Raw genomic sequence first — 11,701 nt, 5'->3', positions numbered from 1 at the left:
TCCTGAAAATGTGGGTCAAAATTTTTCTTTCTCCTATACAGGTGAAGACAGTTCCCTCTAGCTGGGTGCCCTGCGTACCACGGTCATTTCAGCACAGACACCTGGGATCCACACAGTCTTTTATCGCTCCTTCGTGCTGGCAGCATGTGAGAAAGGCTGCCCGCCGCAGTGTCCGCAGTGGTGCCCAGCAGACCCCTCCTGCACGGCTTTGGGGTCTCCCGTGGTGCCTCAGCCCGCCGACACCAGCAGCAGGTTTCGGACAGCGCCTATCTCGCCTCCGGGGCAACACCCAGCAGGTCTTGGGCACTTACCCAGTACCGCAGCAGCACGTTTCCCGGCTGGGTTTTCAGAGCATCATCAGCATCCACCAGATTTGGCCAGATTTTCAAAGGATTTCAGGATGCAGCGCATACCTGGTATTTCACATTCTTTTACAGATTTGGCTATTTATATCGCTGCTTTCACGGGAGCTGAACTCAGCAGTGACTCCTTACATCTGACCCCGGACAGTTACTCATCAAAGCATGCTATACACTTACAAATTAAACAAACGTTATTTTAAAGCCCAGTCTGGCAAACACTCAGCAACGAGTTTGGTACTTATCACTAGGATTATCCTAAGTGCCTTCAAGATCTCTTCCTGAATAAGCTTCATTTATATATTGTGAATAACTTTTAGCATCCAGGCTAGGCAGAATTTCTCCTCTTGGTCTCGGCGGCGGGGAGGAGAGGCAGGAACGACTGTACTCTTTCTGTGCTGCTTTGAAAGCCTGAAGTGCTCCAAAAGGAAGGTCAAACAAAGCGTTTCTTCATGTTAATTCCTTTGAGCGGCATTTAGACTTAACCAACTGTGTTACAGACTTTTATTACAATAGCAGAGTCAGTGCTGGGAAGTTTGTGCTCTCGCATGGTTTGTAGCTGTAGCACTATGAAGACCTTTTAAGAGCAGGGGAGCTGCTGAAGAGAATTACCTCGATGTACTCTGGGGCCTCTTTCTGCTGTAATTCTGCCATCTCCTCCAGCGGTTGGGATTAACCGCGCGGTGTTCCTGCTCTCCGAGCGCTGCCGGGTTTGCTGCCGGCCGATGCCGTCTTCCGTCCGGCCGGGAGGTTACAGCACCGGTTAGCTCGTGAGGATGCGAACCCTTGGAAAGGCAACAGGTCGTGACGGCAGGAGATCAAAGCTTCGGTGTACGCCTGGCACAAGTGCAAGAAATGCAGCACGTTCTGCTGCAGCAAAGGCCCCTCTGCACCTTTCCCAAACCCCTCCAGAGCCGGGTGACACTGGCCTAAAGTATCCTTCTGGGAAAATCACTGTGAAGCATTACGGTTAGAGCTGTGGCTGCAGAACACGAGTCTTGCAAACACTTTATGAAATGAAGTAACGATAATTTCTTTACTTTCTCTCTGATGAGTTTTAGCACAAATTATTCCCTTTTTGTTTCTGCGGGGATAAGGTTTGAGACAGAAATCTGCACCTAAATTTGTGTTCAACTTGTCACAGGGCTTATAGACCCACACCACAACTGTCGATAGGCATTGTCCGCAAGATGTAATTTCCCATAGCCTTGGTGAAATTGGTATATAAATATGTATATACATATAGAACATTTCAGATTATGCAATTCCACCATCTGCTGCTTTACATAAACAGTGCTCATGTTCCACCTCTGCTGCTTTACATAATGGTGTCCCCCATACAAATCATTACTTATGTGCAACACGGGGCAGCTGATGAAGGAGGGACTGTACCTTTTGTTCTCCTCTAATGAAATACTCCTTCCTTCTAGTAAGGGAGAGGTGGAGAACTTGCAAAGCAGAAACATCATGTGTTGTGACATTGCCCATTTGTTTCCCACTTACTGTCTTTGTTCTTACACATGCAAAACAGGCAGATTGTGTTTACTTTGATAAGCAACTTTACTGCAGGGTCAAATAGAAAGAGAAGATTGGCAGGAAAGGAGCAAATCTCCCTTAAACAAAAATGTCTGCAATAATTAGGAAATGTGGCAAGAAAGAGTTGATAAACAAGGAAAAGGTGAGAAGTGAAAGGTAAGCTTCAGGGCAATTCATTAAGATGGCAAATGAAGAGCAAACCAAAATTTCTGCAAGCATTTAGCAGATGGGAGGGTATTCTGGGAGCATGGCATTTGTTCAAGCTGTAAGTAAAAACTAGAAATACATGGCTTTTTAAAGGAATCTTTGGTTTATTTCTCAGAGACAAGCCACGAGGAAGGCAAGGCAGTGTTTACATTTTCTTTGCCTACATTTGTATTTCTGCTGTTCAGGGACCCGAAAAAAATGAAAGCCTCCTTTTCAAAATTGGAGCCCCCACAGCCAACTCTGCTTTTCAATTGCAGGTGCCAACACAGATTTAATTAACCTGCAGTGCAGCACACATGCAGCTGCTGTGGTTTGGGATCTCACTTGCATCCTGCTGTGGAGCTGAGTCCCACTGCCCGTCCTTCCAGGGGGTTCCTCCCAACCTATCTTCAGCCCCCAGCAGGCAGCCACCTACTCGTGCTGGTGACTTAGGCTCCCTCTGTAGCAGAGAAATTGCGAGGAGCCTCTCGAGGCCAAGCCAGAGCTCAGGTGGGCTCAATCCCCCTCTACAGCTCTCAGGGTCAAGGGGGTAATTGGCTCCGATGAGTCACTCCAGGAGCTGGGTGGATTAGTGGGTGGATAAAAGGCGGGGAGGTGACTCTTCCTCAGTCTCTGTCCTTGTGTGTCCTGGGTTTCTGTGGCTGGCTGAGCCCATGCAAGAGATTTGGGTAACTGCAACTGAAAATTGGCTTCTTAGTGATGAAGGGGCCCCGCTTCATAGCGGGGGGTGGGCTGGCTGGCACCATTTAAAGCTCTTCTGAAGACTCCTAACAGGCTCAGCCCTGAGCTGTCTCCAGAGCTTTCTTGCTCCTAACTCCAGGAGAAGAGCTGCTTTAATGACTATGTCACCACCCCAATTTATATTCTTTTAAAGACTGAAACATACTTGACTCCTTGGGGTGGGCTGCTTTATGATAGTTATTGCTAGGGGGTTTTAGGGGGGAAGGGGTTGGAAGTGCTCCCCAGCGACAGGACTGCCTTCCATATGTGCAATTCTTGGTGGTTTTCTTTTTGATTAGGAGCAAGGGACTGATATATATTATAAAGAAGTGATGAACTACCTGGCATGTCTGGAGCGCTGGGGATTTTCTCACATCAGGATGATGGTGATTGATTTTTCTTTCCTTTCTTTTTTTTTTTTTTTAAGATCTGCAGCAGAGGAATTTCTCAATGCTTGATTGCAATTGTCAGGTAAGCTGTGGAACTGGCTCACTGGTGGCTGTGACAGACCTTCCTATCTCCTATCCCCACTAAATTTTAGACTTTAATGGCTTGCTGAAGATATGCTGTCAGGATGATGGAGATCGTGAGATTATTAAATGAGGACATCTTGTACTTGCTAAATTGCTTTAATCTCGCAGGAGGCTATATTAGCTCATATTGGCCACCCCTTTGTAGGGGTTAGAGGAGAAAGCAAAGAAACAAAGAGCAAGGATGGGGACTGCAAAAACCCAGCAGTGTTTTGTTTTCCTGAAAAGCTGTAGCAGAGCGTGGGAAGGAAGGTGGGAATCGCACCTCACTCTGCCTGCGCTGCTGGCACAGTGCTGGTCAGAGAGGAGGCAGAAGAGGAATTTAATTGATCCCAGCATGTGCTGGTTCCAGAGGACTATTATTAGCTTTGGTGTGTGTGAAGCACAGCACATCTGGTGTCTCGTCCCTTGCTGGCCATGGAAATGATGAAGAAGTTACTCTGTGTCAGGCTGCTTTTTCCTATACTCTGTTATGTGGGCTTATTATATCCCACACCAAGGGAGAAGAGGGCTGCAGCATGGGGGCTGGAATTTGGATCCTAAACCTGAGTATCTGTTTCTCTGGAAACTAGATTGCAGTTGCAATTTATATAAAATTGCTCTTTTCAAAAGAAATGATGGAACTGGTTTGGACTAATTACAGAGTTGTTCAAATATCTTGGGCGTGATAGCATGACTTGAAATCCCATGCACTCCATTTGTTATCAGCTGGGGAGGTGGAGGGGGAAGGAGGCAGAAAATATCAGAAGGAGCAGAAATTAGGAAGGAAGGAGCTGAAAAAAGAATGAAGAAAAAACAGGAGAAGGGGAAAGATCTGTGTGAGGAGCAACCAATATAATAAATGCAGCTGTCCTCAGATAGCATTCGGTATGAACGGGAAGGCATATTCCTACATTCCCAAAATGAAGTAGGAAATAGTCTGCGAGCTGTTGGTGATTTCTGTTATAAGTTGCTTGCTGAACTAAGTTCTCCTGTTGGATGGTGGTAAGAAAGAGCTGTAATTTGGTCGTAAGCATCTAAGGCACGATTGCTGTCCTAGTACATGGGAAAGGTATGCTGGAAGAGAGGAATGTAGGTAGGAGTCACTTTGCAGACCATCCACTTAGGAATGGTCACTTCTCCAGAGATCTGTGTCTATTTTGTAGGGTAAATGCTTTCTTGGGACTGAAATGCCCTGAGTGGCATAAAAGTAGCAACCAGACAGAGAAATATTCCATGTTAATGTAAGTCTGTACCGTCGTAATGCTCTGTGGGTGTAATTAGTCCAGCAGTCACTCGCACAGAGCTGTGAAATGTTGCTTTTCCCAAAGGTGTGTCCTTCCTTGGTATTGTAATCTGCAGAAAGTGAAATGTCTCTTCTCAGTCTTATTCAGCACAGCCCCTGGGTCAGTAACGTACAGCTTGGGCTTCCTGCATGGAGAAACTGCTGGGATGTGTCTGATCGCGCTGACCAGGGACACGCAAAGCCGCAGTGACTTGGTGGATGTTTTTATCTAGCTTGGTGTGCACTGAAGCTTTCCAGTGTGGTTTCCTTGAAATCCAGCATGATTTCCAGGTTTTCTGAATTACCTGTAATTTCTCTTCCTAGCTATGCTGGCAGGGCCATATGCCACCCCCAAACCCCTGTATCCTGGCTGGGGAAAGCAGCTGTGGTTCCTGTCAGAGGGATATCCTAAAACCCCTCTGAGCAGGGCCGCAACACCCTCCTCGGTCCGGCGTGCTGAGCCGCGGGGCGATATCTGGGTGCGTCAGACTGCCGCTGGCACTGCTTCGGAGCGAGGCCCTGGCTCTGGTCTCCTCCTGCTCGGGGAGCTGTTGGCTCTCAACAAAATAGTTCACAGCCTAAGAACTTGGTGCTGGAGGAAACCAGAGGGGTGACAACCTTTTCTTTCCCATCTTCTTCATTTTAACTATTTAAGAAAACCTAACTGGATTCAAAGCAGGTATGCCAGGGGCCCACAGGTGCAAATGTGGTCCTATCTCTCTTCCTCTTCCCTAGTGTGTACACAATTAAAATAAAATAAAAAAAAAACCCAAACACAACCAAAACACAACAAAAGCCACAAACTCCACCAAAAATAAACTGCACAACACTGAATAACCTTCTATAACTAGACTGGAGTTAATCAAGCTGAATTTATTAAGAAGATCTTTGCAACCCAGTGAGCTGATTACCAGTAGGAAGAAACTTAGTTTATTATCTGATTTTAAAAGCTTGAATAATTTTAGCCATTGACTTTATTGTCAGCCAAAGAACTATTTCAATTATTATCTCTAATAACTTTGGAGGACATCTTTAAAGTTCTTTTCCATGAATCCTACTTCAAATGCTACTGCAGAGATGAAAGGAACAAGCTTAACCCAATGAATAACTGATAAACCAGAAATATCACTGCCTTGCCTGGAAACATCACAGATCAGAGCTTGTCCCTTGAATATAATCCTAGTGTATGCTATCTCTGGCCTTTATTGGAAGCGAAGCTCTTTTATGATATTCTGTCATTTATGACAGTTCCTCCAGAGAGTTCATTAAGATGAACATTAATGTGGCTGAATCTAGGAAACTGCTTTTCCTGACATAATGCCAACATATATTACAATACTGTGCCAATGCAGTAGGGGAGCTTTATGGTTGTTTAATGCATGTGTGTGTGTTGCAAATTGCATCACTTTTTAACTCTCTCTGTAAAGCAGTATCTTTTTTTCTGAATTGCTACCACTATAAATATATGTAATGGGGTGCTTGAACAGCTGTTTTGTTCAGCAGTTATCTATGATGATTATGTATTCATAGGTTAGAGTTTCCAGCACTGAGAGCTGCGATTAATCTATACTGTGCTTCAAACCATCCGTGAGCACTTGGGTTTTCCCCCTACTTTATTGGTATTTCTTAGAGTTCCTTATACATAAAAATCTGTATTAGGAATGGAGGTAAAGGAAAGAAGTAATGGCAAAGAAATAGCTGATGGCTTCCCCCTCCTCCACCAGTTTCCACACAGCTGCATTATGCAGGATTAGAAAACTTCAGGTCCAAAGTCGGACCACTCCTTTCAGGCAAAGTCACGGTGGAGTGTGCAAGGCCGGTAGGATCGGTCGCTATGGATCAACTGCAGCGTAGGGCAGGGGGGTGAGTATGTTTTCCAAAACAAAACCCAAAACCCCAAGAACCACCCCCCCCCAACCTGTTGCTGTCAGAGGGTTTAATATATCTTGTTATGAAATGAAACTTAGGTGAATGTCCTTGCTACCAATTTTCTTTTTTTTTTTTTTTTTTTTTTTTTCTTTTAAAAGAAAGCTGTTGCCTTGTCTGGTGACAAAGGACAAAAGGACAGGACAGACATAAGACCTGCACTGAAGGGAGAAAAGGGTAAGATCTAGCTAATATTTTCCAGAGTAAAAGAGTATCATACAAAACTGCTCGAGAAAAATAGGCAACATGGCCAAAAAAGAGGGACTATAAATGTCCACAAGCCAAAGCAATAACATTAAAGGTTTAAAAGAAAAAAAGAAAAGCCAGGCTAAAACATGAGGCAGTTGAAAGGGTGACTGAACATAACAGGCACTTCTGAAATCCCAGCAGCATGACCAGAATACCAGAGACCAGCTCTTTGGAGTGAGGGAAAAACATCTTGTCTTGCTGAGTTCACGCAGGGATTGCCCAAGTCCATTTCTTCTGCTTTTCCACCCTGTTTCCCACCCCAAGCTTGATACGGTGGGATGGGTAAATACAGAGGAGGACTAGTTTCTTAACTGGGGTCACCTGGTGAACATCCATGGGGTCATAATTGTATTTCCAGGATCTACGCAATGATGCAGTATTACATAAGCATATGCTGTAATATAGTTGACTACTCTGAGGAGGTAGCTGGGAGAGCATTATGAAATGTTGAAAGGGATTAAAAGCTTAATTTTATGATTGTGCATTTTTCTACAAGATATGGGTGTCAAAGCGACAACACAAAAATATTAGAGTATCATGTTGATAAGGCAAAGTATGTCACTAATTGCATTCAGGCATCAAGTTGGTGGCTTCTCAGTATGACTGACAACTTTATTGCATAGAAGTCTACATCTGATGTCATCATCCAGCACCGCCAAAACTATCAGACAGTGGGGGGGGGGAGCAACTATATTTATTTTGTATATTGTGTCGTGTGGAGGAGTGTATATCCGATGTGGTTTGGGGCAAATGTTACCTAGATGTAAATATCCAGCACAGGAGATGCATAAGAACACTAGGCTGAACTCTCATGTGTAACAAAGCCTTTTTACATCATTCTGATCCGCTGACAAGAGGGGCAAAGTGTTCCTAAAATACCCATATATTGTATTTAAGGCCGAGCAGCTTAAAGAGCCTGTCCTGTAAATAAGCACCATGCTTTCCATGTCCAGTTTGTCCTGCAGGGAGGTGTTAGAGGAGAAGGAAGGCTGTCAGTGCAAACTGGAATTTGCCCAATGAGTTGGCTAAACATCATCCCCGTGCGCAGTTTAAACTTACCAGAACTGTGAGGCTGAGGCCAGGCACAACTTCTCTGCTGCTACTGCTGACAGAAGATTAATTTCCGCTGGCGGGAGCAAATGAAGAAACTGGAGGTGTGGAGAGCTGCCCCTGCGGGATATTCTGCTGTTGGCTTTGGCGACTTGCTGGGGCTTTACAGTGGTAGGAGCGAAATTGGGCTGAGGCTTATCGCCTATTCCTTGCACACTTAGTTCAGATGGAGAACACCGAAGCCTTATTCTAATCTCCTTTCTGGGTCAATTCCCAGGTAAGGGAGCCATGCCATTGCATTTTTAATTGTTTTCAGCTCAGTCTTCTGAATCGCCAGCGAGGGGCTGGCAGAGCCGACAGGACAGGCTGTAATGCATTGTGTACAAGCATCTTATCTGGTTGGCGCTGCCGTGGGTACTGTGCTTAGGAGACTTCCACAAATATGGGCATTTATCTTAGTCAGCCATAACAAACCGCGTCTGCCAGGCGGGGAGAGGACAGCTGTAGTGGATCCAAATCGGCTCCATCTCTGTCAGCGGCTCCCTGCCCCGTGGGCTGGGATGGAGGGGATCCTAAGGATTCGAGTCAGGAAACTTGGCTAACAGGCAGAAATAGGGCTTTGGGGAAAGACCTCCAGGGCTGGTGAACAAGTTGTTGTGTTCAATGTGAGATTAATTTGGAGCCCCAGTAGCCATGTGGGGGGTGGGGAGCCCCAGGAACGTCCATTCAAGGTTTATCAAATTCAGATCAAAACAGCAAGGTGTACGAGCTGCTGATCGCTGCTGAGAAACTGGGGTCCTGATACCTGTGTGGTGGGAGGAGATCTAGTGCAGAAAGTCACATCAGGTCACCCAAGAAATGGGATCGGAAGATGGGATTGGGAGAGAAAACCGATGAATCCTGCTGTGAGGTGTGAACGTGGGGCAACAGGATCATCCCTGACCGAGATCACAGGGAACACACAGCTTGTAAGGACAGCCCTTGCTTTGAAGCGATTGTGGTTTCGAGGGAGGCAGAGCAGCTGTGAAACTGGAACGTTAATAGATGGGAAAGTGAAAATCGGGGATGCTTGGCTTTTCTGCCTGAATTTGGCAGAGCAGGGAGCTGAGGCTCAGTTTCCTGCATCCCATGGCCAGTCTCCGTAGGCAGTCCACTGTTACCTTGGTTCACAGGGAGATGTCAGGAGGAGAGCCCTGCACATGAACAGTTCTTCACAAGCATGCCTTGCTTTACCAAATGAAAGCGCCTGTTGAATGCGCAGTTGCGCAGTTGCACGTGACTTCAGCCTGCATCTGTCTGGCAGCTCCTTGAGGAGGTCTGCGTATGTCCATCTACTTCAGGTCCAGCGGCCTGACATTTTATTGTCTTCTAACATCTTGATAGACCTTCTGGGCTGGAGCCTGGCTGGCTGTGGGATTCATCACCTGCAGAGCTCTGGGCCACTCTGGTCGGCTGTGCTGTGGGCAAGGGCATCCCAAGCTGCTGCTTGGGGCTGGCATGGAAACTCCACTGCCCGCACCACCTGCCAGGGCTAACCTTCCCCTCGCTCCCTGCAGCTCCTCGCTTTCAAGAGAGTGTGCGAAAGCCCCCGTGCCCACTTCTGGCCCATGCCAGCTCCCGGAGCTGGCCGGTGCCCGGCACCAAGGCTGCAGGAGCGGGTGCAGGCATTGCTGTGAGGAATGGTGCTGGGCTGTGGGGCACGGCCAGGACCGTCCCTGTACTGTGGTGCTGGCACAGAGAAAGAAAAGGAAGACAAAGCTTGTTTTCTAACTGTCTTCTGCAGCACTCCTGAGTTGATAGAATAGATTTTTTTTTTTTTTGCTCTTTCAAGTCTAACAAGGCAGCTAGGTTATGACTCTATTCTTAATAATTAGGAAGATTGGTATAGGACTTTGGAGAGGTTTCCAAATTATTTTTAACAGCTAGTTATTTCCTTGAACAGCCCAGGTTAGTACCCCATATAGCTGATGAATATGCTGGAGTGACTGGATTGATTGATAGTAATTTCAGGACGTGACTGCGAATTCAATTAACTTTTAAAAAATGTTTAAATAAACAGCTTAAACAGAGTTGGTTTTGTGGGGGTTTAGCAGCCTTGAAATTTTGTTCCCATTTGGAATAGAACAACAAAAAAAAAACAGGTTTACTGGGCTATTAATGTTTTTAAATGATTTTGCTTTGCTGCAGTAAAATTCTGTTAATTGAGTGAAGCACTGATTTAGTTTGTATTTTACATGAATATTGATATCTGTATAGCACATAGTACTATTGTGTGCCATCTTGCGTTCTCTAATGATTTGAATGATAAATAACAGCACAATTAACTTCAAAATAAGAAACTGTTTCAAAGCCAGCCCCCTCCAATTCCCCTTTCCAATGAAGTCAAATCAGAACAATTCCACAGATTCAAGGTATTGTATTTCTAGGGTTTTTTTCAAAACTCGCTTTTTTTTTATCAGCGCTATCATGGGCAACAGTTTTGTTTTCGGCAAGACAACGTTTTCCGGCAGAAAAACATTGCTTTTCATGATTGCGATCAGCTGTAGCTTGCCTCTTTTGGTGCTGGCACCAGCGACAGCTCGAACACGGGCTGTGCGGGGTTCAGCGCAGGCGGTGGCGTGGCTGGCGCAGCCCGGCGTGGCCATCACCTTACAGGGTGCGTAGGGCAGCGCTGGCTGGTGAGTCCTGACCCCTGGCCAGTGCCGCTGACCTCCTGTCCCATTTGTTGTAGTGTGACGGGGAGTAACCTTCAGCGCTCAGAACAAGCAGGGGTTGCTGGCTTCACAGGCTCGATGCTGGAAAGGCACCTCGCTTGGGATCCTCTCAGTGCCAAGCGCTTGGCAATGGTGGCACTGAGGATGCACACGTGTAAGTGTAATTCGCACGCTGTCGGTGCCAACCGCCAAATGGGAGGGAGGAGGAGAGATACAGCCCTGTGTTTCCCAGCATAAATGTCATGTTATCTGCAAACTGAGCCTGCTGCTCATTGCCCCCGCAGTCCCGGAGGGCTGCTTAAAAGGGGGTTGGGAAGAGGGAGAAAGAGGAAAAAGAAAAGAATAAAGGAACTTTATCAGTTAATTGGCGAAAGCCTCTCTCTTTCGCTGACTGTATTTGTTTTGACAAGAGCCTCCCCTTCTTCCCTAGAGTGCTCTGGCAAGTGAAACTCTTGCAAATAAAGCAAAGGATCTGCTGAATGCACAACCATGCATAATTTAGCAATGCTGGAGCCTTCTGCACGTCTCATCACAAACTTGCATTCAGTAAGTGCTAACACAACTCCTTTGTGGATAGGGATTTCTGTGTGTTTCTTCTTTTTGGTAAGATTTGGACATCAGACCCCTGCCAGGAATTAAAAATTGACTATCAGGAAGCTTCTTAGCAAGGCTAACATTTAACAGACATATCCATTCATACATACACACATTTAAAATAAAGAAAGGGTTGTGAATTCTTGAGTGAGTTGACTTTGAAGGGTAGTATGAATAAATAATAGAAGACTAGGTTTTCCTTGAATTCACACTATTCACCCATAAGTCATAAAAACAAACTTGATGCTAGAGAAAATAGCTCAAGGGGGGAAAAAAAGACAACTCCTCTTTCGTTCTAAGAAAAAAAAAATGTTTTATATCTCTGGACTAGGTGTTTGAGAGGAAAAAGCCATAACTCTTATATGTGTCTGTCCTTATCAGGTAGGTGTTTCATGCAGGGAGGAAGACAAAAATTATTAAAACTAGTGCTAATATTTACTTGGATTAATAGAATGTTGTGCAACATCACCTGAATTAAAATCAAGATTGTAATTAGTAGGTAGTTCATTCTGTTCTAACAATGCAGAATAATTAATTCTTCTTTTTCACCCC

General features: G+C 45.5%; 1 long non-coding RNA gene across 1 annotated transcript in view; it reads left to right on the top strand.

Moving 5' to 3' along the window:
- The first annotated feature begins 2,733 nt into the window (after positions 1-2,733).
- The window catches only part of LOC148056333 (uncharacterized), a 91,991-nt gene continuing 83,023 nt past the window's right edge, over positions 2,734-11,701 (top strand). The window contains exons 1-2 of the long non-coding RNA XR_015703467.1: positions 2,734-2,770; positions 3,250-3,293. This is a non-coding gene — a long non-coding RNA (uncharacterized LOC148056333). The remainder of the gene's footprint in view (positions 2,771-3,249; positions 3,294-11,701) is intronic.

The sequence above is a fragment of the Nipponia nippon genome, unplaced genomic scaffold (assembly GCF_047370975.1).
Source record: "Nipponia nippon isolate SJK-2023a ecotype South Korea unplaced genomic scaffold, ASM4737097v1 scaffold_15, whole genome shotgun sequence".
Taxonomy (NCBI): domain Eukaryota; kingdom Metazoa; phylum Chordata; class Aves; order Pelecaniformes; family Threskiornithidae; genus Nipponia; species Nipponia nippon.
Note: the sequence above shows the minus strand (reverse complement) of the source record. Positions and strands in the feature narration are given on the sequence as shown.